Raw genomic sequence first — 14,631 nt, 5'->3', positions numbered from 1 at the left:
AACTTTCAACCATGTCTTGGTAGGGCTGCCAGGTCATATCCTAATCATTATATTTGAGTCAACAAGATGCAGAGCTGGATGAACACAGCAGGCCAAGCAGCTTCATAGGAGCAGGAAGGCTGACGTTTCGGGCCTAGACCGTTCATCAGAAAACTGCGGATGCTGTTCCTACTACCTCTCATTATATTTGAGTATTTATTTCTCTCTGTTTATTTCTTGTACTCCTTGTATCTGTACATCTCATAGTTGAACAAAAGGCAACCTGTCTTTATGTTCCAATGATCTCTCAAACTCTTTCTTACACCAGTTAGGTGAGCACAAATTTTATTTGTCACTCCTGCTGTAACTGTTTATAAGAACATAAGAACATAAGAAATAGGAGCAGGAGTTTGGCCATCTGGCCCCTCGAGCCTGCTTCACCATTCAGTAAGATCACGGCTGATCTTTTTGCGGACTCAACTCACTTACCCTCCAACTCCTTGATTCCTTTACTGTTCAAAAATCTATCTTTACCTTAAAAACATTTACCAGGTAGCCTCAACTACTTCACTGGGCAGGGAATTCCTCAGATTCACCACCCTTTGTGTGAAGAAATTTCTAGTCAACTCAGTTCTAAATCTGCTCCCCCTTATTTTGATGCAATGCCTCCTAGTTCTAGTCACTTTCACATTCCTTTTATAAAATATTAATAACATTGCTTGTGATATGAACTCTGTATGTCTGAAATTTTAAGAGCTTTACACTGTGCCTTTTGCTTTTACTGTAACATGACTTACTCATTAAGAGCCCTGTCTCATCAGTTAAGTTTAATGTCATTTTTACCAACTCCATTGTCCTTTCAGATGAGGATTCTGATTCCAATTGTATATCAGTAAACGTGTCAGTGTTTTATGAAATGAAACCCTGTTTATTTTACAACACCACTCCATTAATCATATGTTTATCTTTTGTTTGTCTGCATGTCAATTAGGATTGGGCTCAATTGGTAACCTTTGGATTCCATCTGAGGTCTTGGTTTTCAATTTTGATCTTAATTTCTGATAATCCCCTGGCAGGATTTACTCCCTTATTTCATGTTTGCAAACACAGACCACGCAACTGACCTTCTGTCTCCCTGTGCAAAATTCCCTGTGAACTCCATCGAAATATCTTAACTAATAACTAGCAGGCAATAAGCCCATCTGGGCTTTCAATCATGTCCCCATATAATTAAATTCCTATAAATATGTTTTTGTTATAGTCCCACCCCTCACTTCACCAGGCCTTAGTCAGCATGGTGACTATCCACCTTTCAGTGTTTCTCCTTTTCCTTGCAAGTATCAAGTACATAGTAACCATTGCCACTGTCCCCAGTACCTCTTCCTCCGTCTTCCTTCATCTCACCTACACTGCTGCTGACTGAGTCACTTTTTCCCCTTCCAATCTGTGTTTGTACACCAGCGCAAACTATCCAGAAGCTCCTCCTCCTCCCCTTGTGTCACACCATCTGTAACTCGAACTCAAGCTCAACAACAGGGAGCTGAAGTGAGTCAAGGCAAAGAGTCACTTCCAGCAAGAGGAGATAGTAAGGAACTGCCGATGCTGGAGTCAGAGACAACACAGTGTGGAGCTGGAGGGAAACAGCGGGCCAGGAAGCATCAGAGGAGCAGGAAAGCTGACATTTTGGGTCGGGACCCTTCTTCAGAAATGGGGAGGTGGAAGGGAGCTCGGAAATAAATAGAGAGAGGAGGGGTGGGGCTGGGAAGGTAGGTGGGATGGTGATAGGTGAGTGCAGGTAGGCAGTGGCGGGGATTGGTCAGTGAGGTGGGAGGAGTGGATAGGTGGGAGAGAAGATGGACTGGTTGTGTCAGGTCAGGGAGGCGGGGATGAGAGGGAGGTTGGTCATGGGATGAGACCGGGGGGTGGGGAGATTTTGAAATTGGTAAAATCCACATTTAGGCCATTGGGCTGTAGGCTCAATTCCAGCAAGTCTGGCAATTAGGAGAGTCTTGTTACCAAAATATTCCTTGGTCTCACAGTCCTGACACAATTGCACTGCGAATGCCATTGACAGTTTTACTTATTTAGTTAGTGGCGACAACTTTTGATAGATTTGCAGTGTTAAGCATGATGAAACTAGACGTATTTATTAAAACTGACTACACTTCTGGAGTCCCCACATGCACAGATGCCAGAAGTTATAAAGTCATAGAGTCATCCAGCATGGAAACAAACCCTTTGGTCCATCTAGTCCAGGCCAATCAAGTTTCCCAAACCAAACTAGTCTCATCTATCTGCATTTGGCCCATATTCCTCCAAATATTTCTTATTCAAGTACTTATTTAAAAGCCTTCTAAACATTGTAACTGTACCCGCATCGACCATCTTATCTGGAAGTTCATTCCACACACAAACCACTCGCTGTGTAAAATAAAAATGCCCTAATGTCTTTTTTAAATCTTTCTCCTGTCATCTTAAAAGTATGCCCCCTAGTCTTGAAATCCATCCTAGGAAAAAGACACCTGATGATCACTTTATCTATTCCCCTCATGATTTTATATATCTCTATAATGTCACCTTTCAACCTCCTACGCTCCAGTGAAAAAAATCTCAGCCTGCCCAGCCTCTCCTTATAACTCAAACCTTCCATTCCCGGCAATATTCTGGTAAATCTCTTCTAAACCCTCTCCAGCTTAATAATATCCTTCCGAGAGCAGTGCAACCAGATCTGGACACAGTACTCCAGAAGAGGCCTCACTAATGTCCTGTACAACTTCAATATGACTTCTCAACTCCTAAACTCAAAGATCTGAGCAACGGAGTTGCTGACAGTTAAATCCATTCTCCCTCTAATGTGCGCCATCTCCTACACACCCCCTCCCCCTTCCCAGTGCAATCTCGAAGCAATCAGTTGGATTGATGGTACATGACGTGTATTGTGGGCACCCCATTATAGGAAAGATGTAAATGCAATGGAAAGAGTGCTGAAGAGATTTACAAGGATGGTTCCAGGAATCAGAGATAGTAGGAACTGCAGATGCTGGAGAATCCGAGACAACAAGGTGCAGGGCTGGATGAACACAGCAGGCCAAGCATCTGCTCCTATGATGCTGCTTGGCCTGCTGTGTTCATCCAGCCCTGCACCTGGTTCCAGGAATGACAGGCTTCAGTTAAGAGGATAGATTGAAACTGAACTCCTTAGAGGGAGAAAAAGGCTGAGGGTAGATTTGATAGAGATTTTCAAAACCAAGAGCAGGCTGGATGTAATAGATAGGGAGAATCTTTTGATTTGATTTAATTTGATTTATTATTGTCACATGTACAGAGATACAGTGAAAAGTATTATTTTGTGTGCTATCCAGACAAATCATACCTTGCGTAAGTACATCAGTGTAATAGATTAGAATGCAGAATATAGTGTTACAGCAATAGAGGAGGTGCAGAGAAAGTTTGAATCTAATATATAAAAGGCCCATTCATAAGTCTGATAACAGCAGGGCAACAACGAGTAGAATGATTCTAGAAGATGAGAGGGGATGATCTGCTTAGGAGAGCTAGAATTGGGGTGTGTTGTTTCCTTCGGGTTTCATTCTTAAGAAGTCTGCTTTGTTGATTCTGTCCTGTTTGTTTAAGTCTTTGTAGCGTTTTTTTTGCAACAAAAAACCTTTGTAGGCAACAAAATCCTATACACGCTACAAAGACTTAAACAAACAGGACAGATCAACAAAGTAGACTTCTTAAGAATGAAACCCGAAGGAAACAACACACCCCTATTCTATGGCCTCCCGAAAGTGCACAAACCGGAAGTCCCCCTCAGACCCATAGTCTCCCTACCAGGCACTCCATCGCACAGATTAGCCAGAGAACTACAAAGAAGATTCAAGCACCTAGTCAACAAATCACCCCACTTCATCTACTCAGCCCAAGAATTCCTCAACTCCATCAAAGACATAAAGATAGAGGACAAAGAGACCATGATATCGTTTGATGTCACCGCCCTATTCACGTCAATAGACATACCACTAGCAAGGGAAACAATGACAACACTACTTGAACAAGAACACGACCCCAGTGAAACCATCTCCAAGGACAACATGCTTAAACTACTGGACCTATGCCTGACCACCCACTTCACCTTCAACGGCCAAACATACGAGCAAATCAACGGGACACCCATGGGATTGCTTATCTCCGGACTCATAGCAGAAGCAGTGATGCAAAGACTGGAAAGGACTGCCCATCCACAAATCCAACCTAAACTATGGATACGCTACGTAGACAACACCTTTATCATCACTAAACGGACCAAATTAGAAGAGACGCACAAACTCATAAACAACACCCTCACCGGAATAAAATTTACCAGAGAGGAGGAGAAGAACAAACAACTCTCATTCCTGGATATCATGGCAGAGTGCAAGACAAATGGGGAACTCCAAACGAAAGTACACCAAAAAGCCGCACAGACCAGGTATTGAACTTCAATAGTAACCATCCCAGCACATACAAACGAAGCCGTGTGCAAACGCTATTTAAAAGGGCAACAACACACTGCAGCAACACAGAACTACGCCAAGAGGAGGAGGAATACCTCTTCCAGGTGTTCAAGGATAATGGATATCCAAAGAACTGGGTCAGGAGATGCCTACAGGAACAGCATCAGAAAGATTCTACACGCCCCGACACACTTATCACACTACCCTACATCAGGAACACGTCAGAACTCACCACAAGACTCTTATGACCGCTGGGCATCAGAGTGGCACACAAACCAACATCAACCCTACGACAAGTGCTCACCCGAACTAAAGACCCACTCCCCGCCAGGGACAGGACCAATGTCATCTACAAGATCCCCTGCACAGACTGTGAGAAACACAGGAAGGAAACTAACAACAAGAGTACACGAATACCAACTGGCTACAAAAAGACACGACCAATACTCACTCATCTCAATCCACATGGACAAGGAGAACAAAGACTTCGACTGGGACAACACCAAGATCCTGGGTCAGGCTAGGCAGAGACAAGCATGAGAATTCCTGGAAGCCTGGCACTCCACGAAGCAGACTATTAATAAACACCTTGAACTCGACCCCATATACATTCCACTACGGAGGAAACCCGGAAGTGAGGCAATCCATCTCAACGGACCCCAGAGTTTAAAAGCCAGGCGGGAAAACACACCGACGCTTCATCGGAGGCTGCACTGAGGATGTTACCAAGCACGGTAATGAAACGTCTGCGGAACAACAAACCAGCTCGGCGAGCCAACCAACCTCAACTCCCACAACCCGAGCTACAAATCTACTCCAAAACCTTAAACGGCAAGAAGTGTTCCCGGTGTCCTAATCAACATTTTATTCCTCATCTAAATATCTTGCTTAGCACAAATTGGCTGCTGCAATTCCAACATTGTAACTGTGATAACAAGGTGCAGGGCTGGATGAACACAGCAGGCCAAGCAGCATCATAGGAGCAGGAAGGCTGACGTTTCAGGCCTAGACCCTTCATCAGAAAAGGGGGAGGGGAAGTGGGTTCTGAAATTAAATAGGGAGAGAGGGAGAGAGGGAGAGGCAGATAGAGGAGAAGATAGGTGGAGAGGAAACAGACAGGTCAAAGAGGCGGGGATGGAGCCAGTAAAGGTGAGTGTAGGTAGGGAGTTAGGGAGGGGATAGGTCAGTCCAGGGAGGATGGACAGGTCAAGGGGGCGGGATGAGGTTAGTAGGTAGGAAATGGGGTTGGGGCTTGAGGTGGGAGGAGGGGTTAGGTGGGAGGAAGAACAGGTTAGGGAGGCGGGGACGAGCTGGGCTGGTTTTGGGATGCGGTAGGGGGAGGGGAGATTTTGAAGCTTGTGAAATCCACATTGATACCATTGGGCTGCAGGGTTCCCAAGCGGAATATGAGTTGCTGTTCCTGCAACCTTCGGGTTGTGGCACTGCAGGAGGCTCAGGATGGACGTGTCGTCTGAGGAATGGGAGGGGGAGTTGAAAGGGTTCGCGACTGGGAGGTGCAGTTGTTTATTGCGAACCGAGCGTAGGTGTTCTGCAAAGAGGTCCCCAAGCCTCCGCTTGGTTTCCCCGATGTAGAGGTGGCCACAATGGGTACAGCGGATGCAGTATACCGCATTAACAGATGCATAGGTGAACATCTGTTTGATGTGGAAAGTCTTCTTGGGGCCTGGGATGGGGGTGAGGGAGGAGGTATGGGGGCAGGTGTAGCACTTCCTGCGGTTACAGGGAAAAGTGCCGGGTGTAGTGGGGCTGGAGGGGAGTGTGGAGTGAACACAGGAGTCACTGAGAGACTGGTCCCTCCAGAAAGCAGATAAGGGTGGGGAGGGAAAAATGATTTTGGTGGGGTCGGATTGCAGATGGCGGAAGTGTCTGAAGATGATGCGTTGGATCCGGAGGTTGGTGGGGTGGTACGTGAGGACGAGGGGGATTCTTTTTTTGGTTATTATTGCAGGGACAGGGTGTGAGGGATGAGTTGCAGGAAATGCGGGAGACACGGTGGAGGGCGTTCTCGACCACTGAGCGGGGGAAGTTGTGGTCCTTGAAAAACGAGGACATCTGAGATGTACGGGAGTGGAATGCCTCATCCTGGGAGCAGATGCGGCGGAGACGAAGGAATTGGGAATAGGGGATGGCACTTTTGCAAGAAGGTGGGTGGGAGGAGGTGTATTCTAGGTAGCTGTGGGAGTCGGTGAGCTTGAAATGGATATTGGTTTCTGGGTGGTTGCCAGAGATGGAAACAGAGAGGTCCAGGAAGGTGAGAGGTATTAGAGATGGTCCAGGTGAACTTAAGGTTGGGGTGGAAGGTGTTGGTGAAGTGGATGAACTGTTTGAGCTCCTTGTGGGAGCACGAGGCGGCGACGAAACAGTCATCAATGTAACGGAGGAAGAGGTGGGGTTTAGGGCAAGTGTAGGTACGGAAGAGGGATTGTTCCACGTAACCTACAAAGAGGCAGGCATAGCTTGGGCCCATGTGGGTACCCATGGCCACCCCCTTTGTCTGTAGGAAGTGGGAGGAATTGAAAGAGAAATTGTTGAGGGTGAGAACGAGTTTGGCTAAGCGGATGAGGGTGTCAGTGGAGGGGGACTGGTCGGGCCTGCGGGACAGGAAGAAGCGGAGGGTCTTTAGGCCATCTGTATGGGGAATGCAGGTGTATAGGGACTGGACATCCATGGTAAAGATGAGGTGTTGGGGACTGGGGAATTGGAAGTTCAGGAGGAGGTGGAGGGCGTGGGTGGTGTCACAGACGTAGGTAGGGAGTTCCTGGACCAAGGGGGAGAAAATGGAGTTAAGATAGGTGGAGACAGGTTAGGTGGGGCAGGAGCAGGCGGAGACAATGGGTCGACCAGGGCAGTCAGGTTTGTGGATTTTGGGAAGGAGATAGAAGCGGGCAGTAACTGTGACTCCATGTTCAGAAAGAATGTCATTGATTTTAAAGTGCTTTGAGCCACCTGGTGGTCATAACAGGGGCCACATGTTCACTTGAGCAGGAACAAATAGACCCGTTTTTCTTACTGTTATTCGTGAGATCTTCTTTCTGCAAACTAGCTCCCAGCTTTGACTATATTACAATAATTACTTAAAAGCAATTAATTGGTTTTGAATTATTTTGGGATGCATTGCATGAATAATGGTCTGTAAATGGAAGGTCTTTCTTGCAATGCAACTGGAATGGAATTGATGTAAGACAAAGAAATTTAGAATTTATCATTAATTCAAACTGATTAGTTTTGAGGATCCATTGCATACTCTCCTTCACAAAGCTGGGTGTGAGGGTGAGCTGTGAGGAAGATGCAGAAATGCTTCAGTGGGATTTGGACAAGTTGAGTGAGTGGGAAATGCGTGGCAGATGCAGAACAATGTGACCAAATGTGAGGTTGTACACTTTTGTAGCAAAAACATGTTGGTGGATTATTATCTGAACGGCAATAGATTGAGAAGGGAGGAGATGCAACGGGACCTGGGTGTCCTTTAACACCAGTTGATGAAAGCATGCAGATGCAGCAGGCAGTGAAGGAGGTGAATGGTATGCTGGTCTTCATTGTGAGAGGATTCGAGTTCAGGAGCAGGGATGTCTTGCTGCAGTTGTACAGGGCCTTGGCGAGACCACACCTGGAGTATTGTGCACAGTTTAAAGTTTTCGAGAAGATTTGTAGCTCGGGTTGTGAACGAGTTTGTAGACGTGCTGGCTGAGCCTGTGGGTTTGGTTGCAAACGTTTCGTCACCCTGCTAGGTAACATCGTCAGTGCGCCTCCGGTGAAGCGTCGGTGTTCTGTCCTGCTTGTTATTTATATGCCTTGGTTTGCTGGGGTGATTGGTATTACTTCTGGTTCTGTTTCTCAGTGGTTTGTACACAGGGTCTAATTTAATGTGTTTGTTGATGGAGTTCTGACTGAATGTATAATTATGGCTGCGTTATCCCAGTCGAATTCATGTCCCTCATTGTCCGTGTGCAGTGAGACAAGTGAGAATTGGTCATGTCTCTTGGTGATTCGTTGGTGTTCTTGTATCCGTATTGTCAATTTTCTTCCGGTTTGGCTTATGTAGTGTTTCTCACAGTCCTTGCATGGTATTTTGTATATTACGTTGGTTACACCCAAAACCAGCATGTCTACAACCTGGGCCCGAAACGTTAACTCTGTCTTTTTCTTCACAGATGTTGCCGGACCTGCTGAGCTTTTCTAGCAACTTCTGTTTTTGTTCCTGATTTACAGCATCTGCAGTCCTTTTGGATTTTATGTCTACAGCCTTACAGTTTTAGCCTCCTTATCTGAGAAAGAATTTGACCTTATAGAAGTTTATAAAAACATGAGGGGCATGGATGGGGTGAATAGCCAAGATCTTTTCCCCGGGGTAGGGGAGTCTAAAACTAGATTTAAGGTGAGTGGGGAAAGAATTAAAAAGGACCTAAGGGGCAACTTTTTCATGCAGAGGGTGATGCATGTATGGAATGAGCTGCCAGAGGAAGTGGTGGAGGCTGGTACAATTACAGCATAGGAAAGAAATCTTGATGGGTACATGAATTCGAAGAGTTTAGAGGGATATGGGTCAAATGCTGGCAAATGGGACTAGATTAATTTGGAATATCTGGTCGGCATGGATGAGTTGGATCAAAGGGTCTGTTTCCATGCTGTACAGCTCTATGACCCTGTGACTGTATGAAGGGAGTGCTGCAAAGGTTTATCAGACTGATTCCTTGGATGGCAGGACTGATAAGTGAAGAGAGATTGAATGGGTAATTTGGAAGAATAAGGGGGATTTCACAGAAACCTAAAAGATTCTAACAGGACTAGACAGAGCAAATACAGGAAAGATGTTCCTGATGATTGGGGAGTCGGAGTTTAAGGCTACAGTGTGGGCCATTTAGGACTGAGATGAGGAGAAATTTCTCCTCTCAGAGTGGTGAGCCTATGGAATTCCCTGCAACAGGAAGTGGCTGAGGCCAAAACTTGATTGTTTTCAAGAGGGAGTTAGATATAGTTCTTAGGGCTAAAGGGATCAAAGGGTATAGGGATGAAGTATGGTCAGGATACTGGGGTGGATGATCAGCCATGATCATGTTGAATGATGGCCTACTCCCGCTCCAATTTTCTACATTTCTCTGTTCATTACCATTCCTCAAATGAGGGCAGTGACCCAATGGCAAGATTCTGCTCGAGATGTGGCATGATCAGACGCTACAATTTATGGTGTGCAACACAACTAGAGTTGATAAATCTTTGAGACTGTCCTGGAGCTAGAAACGCAGGACTTGGAGACAAAGGGGAAGAAAGGATTATTTGATTGGCAGTCAAGAATCATCCCATTGTGTAGAAGAGGGATTATTTATGTTCCACTTTGTGTGGGATGGTGTTGTTAGGCGTGTCAGACAATTTCTAGGGTAGGAACATGGGGTGTAGTGGAAGTAGCAACTGAAGAGAGGCCAAATGATGAAAACTAGAATTTATGAATACCAACCCAAACAGAGGGCCAATTAATGATCTCCCTTCCCCCAGAGAACCATTGGCATGAACCTGTGTTCCTCAACCAGGCTAAAATGAATTAATCAGAGAAGATGAGTTTGAATTTGTTCCAAGACAATGTGCATTGGTGAAACTTTGTTTGTAAATTATGTAATACAATGAATCTGTTGTTTCTCATTTTGATGGAAGTAAACTGCAAACCACAGAGCAATTATACTTTGTGCAAAGTGCTGTGAAGAAATTATTTGGCAAGTGGCCTATTCTTTCACTGAGTGATTTGAGGATTAGATTCATAAAATTCTTACAGTGTGGAACCAGACCACTTGGCCCTTTTGAGTCCACACCAACCTTCCAAACAGCATCCCATCCACCTCCCACCCCATCCCTGTAACCCTGCATTTCCCATGGCTAATCCACCTAGACTGCACATCCCTCGACACTATAGGCATTTAAGCATGGCCAATCCACCTAACCTGCACAACTTTGGACTGCGGGAAGAAACCAGAGCATCTGGAGGAAACCCACAGAGATGCTGGGAGAATACGCAAAATCCACACAGGCAGTCACCCGAGGCTGGAATCAAACCTGGGTTCCTAGCACTGTGAGGCAGCATTACTGACCACTGAGCCACTATGCCACCCTAAATGGAGTGGTAGTGATCAGCTCGACTCTCCCGCATAAGCAAAGTGAGCAAGCAACAGGGATTCTTACAGAACTGAACTGTAAACACCACATCACAACATTAAAGATTCACATTTAAATGTTGACCAGCATTACATGAGCTACCCACTCCACCAACTTCTGGGTGAAAAGTAAAATCCTTCAAATGAGGGTTTTTTTTGTTTTGCCTGGTTATTGACCTCTCAACTTTATAGGAAGAATGAAGAAAGAACCTATGTTTAACCATATTGCCCCTTTCCCAATCTCAGACCTGAGTCCTGAAGCAATTTACAGTCAACGAAGTGGTTCAGAAATGTTGTCAGTTGCATTGTAAGAAAAAGTGACAACTAAGAAATGCAGAGATATCTATGAGGTAATAACTGGATCATGGGGTAGAGTTTCCATATTGGCCACAGTTGGGAAATGTGGTGAAAATGGCATTTGTTAGATTATAGTTCATGTTTCTGATAAAGTCAGTTTAATCACAAATGTACAATGTGAGCCAGTGCAATTGAGCAGTGCAATAGAGTGTAATGGTTTATTTGATTTTTATTTCTATTGTAATGATTTCCTTGATGTTTGAAGAGGGATAATCCAAGTGCCAATTTCTTAATGCAGCAGAAAATGAATTTAACACCAAAAATCAAGCAATTCACTGAGCATGCTCAGTCGTCCACATGTAAGTAACCTGATTTAAAATGACTGAAAATTGCTTTCTGGAGTTATTTCATATTTCAATGTTGTGCACTCTCAAGCCCAAAGTGGTATAAAACAGATGAGGATAGCTACCTTTCTGGTATAACAAGAAGAATTTTATTGCATTACTGCAGCCATTTTCTGATCACATGACTATGACCTAGCTGACTACAGAGACTGTTGGGAATACATTTGCCCTAGGTTGTTTCCAATAAGTTCTTTATTTACTCCACCCAAATCCATGTCACATGCTCACTCACAGTGAGTGGTACTTGGTCATTCACAGAATCCTTACAGTGTGAAGGCAGGCCATTTGGCCCACTGAGTCCACACTGACCCTCCAAAGTGCATCCCACCCAGACTGAATGTCCCCCAGCCTATCCCCGTAACCTTGTACTTCACATGGTTAACCCACCTAGTCCGCACATCCCTTGACACTATGGGTAATTTAGCATGGCCAAGCCATTTAACCTGCACATCTTTGAACTTACTAACCACACTCAATCAAGTATTAACCCATTCAGACCCATATACAATATACACAAGCCAATTTCTTAATTATATTGGGTAACTTTTAAAATATACCCACATATACCTGTGCCCCTAAGAGAATGAGCACAAGAGGATTCAGAAGAGATTTACCAGGATGTTGCTGGCAATGGAGAGTTTGATTATAAGGAGAGGCTGGATATGCTGGTACTTTTTTCACTGGAGTGTTGGAGGTTCAGGGGTGATCTCTTAGAGGTTTATAAAATCATGCGGGGTATAGATAAGATGAATGGCAGGTGTCTTTTCCCTAGGGTGGAGGATTTCAAGACCACGGGAAATATTTTTTAAGGTAAGTCGAGAAAGATTTTTAAAAAGACATGGGTGCATTTTTTTTTAACACTGAGAGTGGTTCCTGTGTGGAATGAACTTGCAGAGGAAGTGGTAAATGCAGGTACAGTTACAATGTTTCAAAGACATTTAGATAAATACATGAATAAGAAATGTTTGGAGTGACATGGACCAAGCGCAGGCAGATGGGTCTACTTTAGTTTGGGACTATGGTTGGCATGGACTGGTCAGACCAAAGGCTCTGTGTCCGTGTTGTATGACTCTATGACTCTATGATCTAATTCGAAGTCTCTCAGAAACAGTACAATGCAGAATATCGCAATGTCACTCAGGGATTTAGCCAGTTTTTTGGATGGGGTCTGATCCAGAATAATTGTACCTTGAACCAGTGTGAAAGCATAACCATGAGTGGTTTGGAGGACAACTCACTTAAGTTTTAATTTCTCTGATCTTCTACACTGGTGGCTGACCCTGGCCAGATTGCATTGATAGTGTGAAAAGAAAAAAGCTATCCCAATGTGTTTCAAGCACATCAGTTGACAGATGTATATTGGTCAGGAAACCAGGAAATCTGTATCGCTCTCCTGACAGTACATTGAATTGAACGACTCACCTGAAGGACAACACCTCTGCTGATTTGAAAATTTCTTCCTGGCTCCCCTTTTCCAAATGTTTCCATTGGTTTGTAAGAGACACAGGGTGGATGGTTCACTTGTAAAATGCCTCTGATTTGTCAATTAAAAGTCACAGCTTATAGCAACTGCTGAAGGAAAGATTAGCTGGCTTTCCTCACATTTAAAGTTAGCTTTTACTGCAGAGAACAGAGAGACAGCACCTTAGCTGATGGAGATCAAAATGCTTTTCTGTAACTTGGTCCTAGCTCTATGCTGTTTAGTTACCTAAGACCTATTCACAAGGTGGTTTGCAAGGAAAGGGCCCTTTTCATCTGGAATGGGTCACTAGTCTACACCCAAATTATTGTCTTTTTGCCAAACAGAGCTTCATTTGAACACTGAACCTTCTGCTCCTGCTCACCTGTAACCATATAAATTATTGCTTTTCAAACACAATGCTTACCATAAAAGTCAGATGACTTGCATTCGAACCATGCAGCAATTCTTTAAAACACTAATTTTAAAAGTTTTTTTTGTATTGCAATCCACAATTAATAAAAAGAAAAGTTAAGATACTTAAAGATAGTTTTATGAAAGATAGCATAACTTTGCAGTGGGGTTAAATTTTTCCAGGAGGAGGGTGTGTGTTGGAGGCGGGAGAAGGGGTCTCGACCACCCCAAGGCCTCCTACCCTCCCTCGACCTCTTCATCTCCAACTGCCGTCGAGACATCAATCACCTCAACCTCTCCACCCCTCTCACCCACTCCAACCTCTCCCCCGCACAACGTGCAGCCCTCTGCTCCCTCCGCTCCAATCCCAACCTCACCATAAAACCCACGGACAAGGGAGGCGCAGTTGTAGTATGGCGCACTGACCTCTACATCGCCGAGGCCAGGTCCCAACTCTCTGACATCTCCTCCTACTGCCCCCTTGATCATGACCCCACACCCGACCACCAAACCATCATCTCCCAAACCATCCACAACCTCACCACTTCAGGTGACCTCCCATCCACGGCCTCCAACCTCATCGTTCCCCAACCCCGCACCGCCCGCTTCTATCTCCTTCCCAAAATCCACAAACCTGACTGCCCTGGTCGACCCATTGTCTCCACCTGATCTTGCCCCACCGAACTTATCTCCACCTATCTCGACTCCATTTTCTCCCCCTTGGTCCAGGAACTCCCTACCTACGTCCGTGAGACCATCCACGCCCTCCACCTCCTCCTGAGCTTCCAATTCCCTGGTCCCCAACACTTCATCTTTACCAGGGACATCCAGTCCCTATACACCTGCATTCCCCATACAGATGGCCTAAAGGCCCTCCGCTTCTTCCTGTCCCGCAGGCCCGACCAGTCCCCCTCCACTGACACCCTCAAACGCTTAGCCGAACTCGTCCTCACCCTCAACAAATTCTCTTTCATTTCCTCCCACTTCCTACAGACAAAGGGGGTGGCCATGGGTACCCGCATGGGCCCAAGCTATGCCTGCCTCTTTGTAGGTTACGTGGAACAATCCCTCTTCCATAGCTACACTGGCCCTAAACCCCACCTCTTCCTCCGTTACATTGATAACTGTATCGGCGCTGCCTCGTGCTCCCACGAGGACTTCGAACAGTTCATCCACTTCAACACCTTCCACCCCAACCTTAAGTTCACCTGGACCATCTCTAATACCTCTCTCTCCTTCCTGGACCTCTCTGTCTCCACCTAGAAACCGATATCCATTTCAAGCCCACCGACTCCCACAGCTACCTAGAATACACATCCTCTCACCCACCTTCCTGCAAAAATGCCATCCCCTATTCCCAATTCCTTCGCCTCCACTGCATCTACTCCCAGGATGAGGCATTCCACTCCCGTACATCTCAG

The sequence above is a fragment of the Rhincodon typus genome, chromosome 28, assembly GCF_021869965.1.
Source record: "Rhincodon typus isolate 14 chromosome 28, sRhiTyp1.1, whole genome shotgun sequence".
NCBI lineage: Eukaryota > Metazoa > Chordata > Chondrichthyes > Orectolobiformes > Rhincodontidae > Rhincodon > Rhincodon typus.
Note: the sequence above shows the minus strand (reverse complement) of the source record.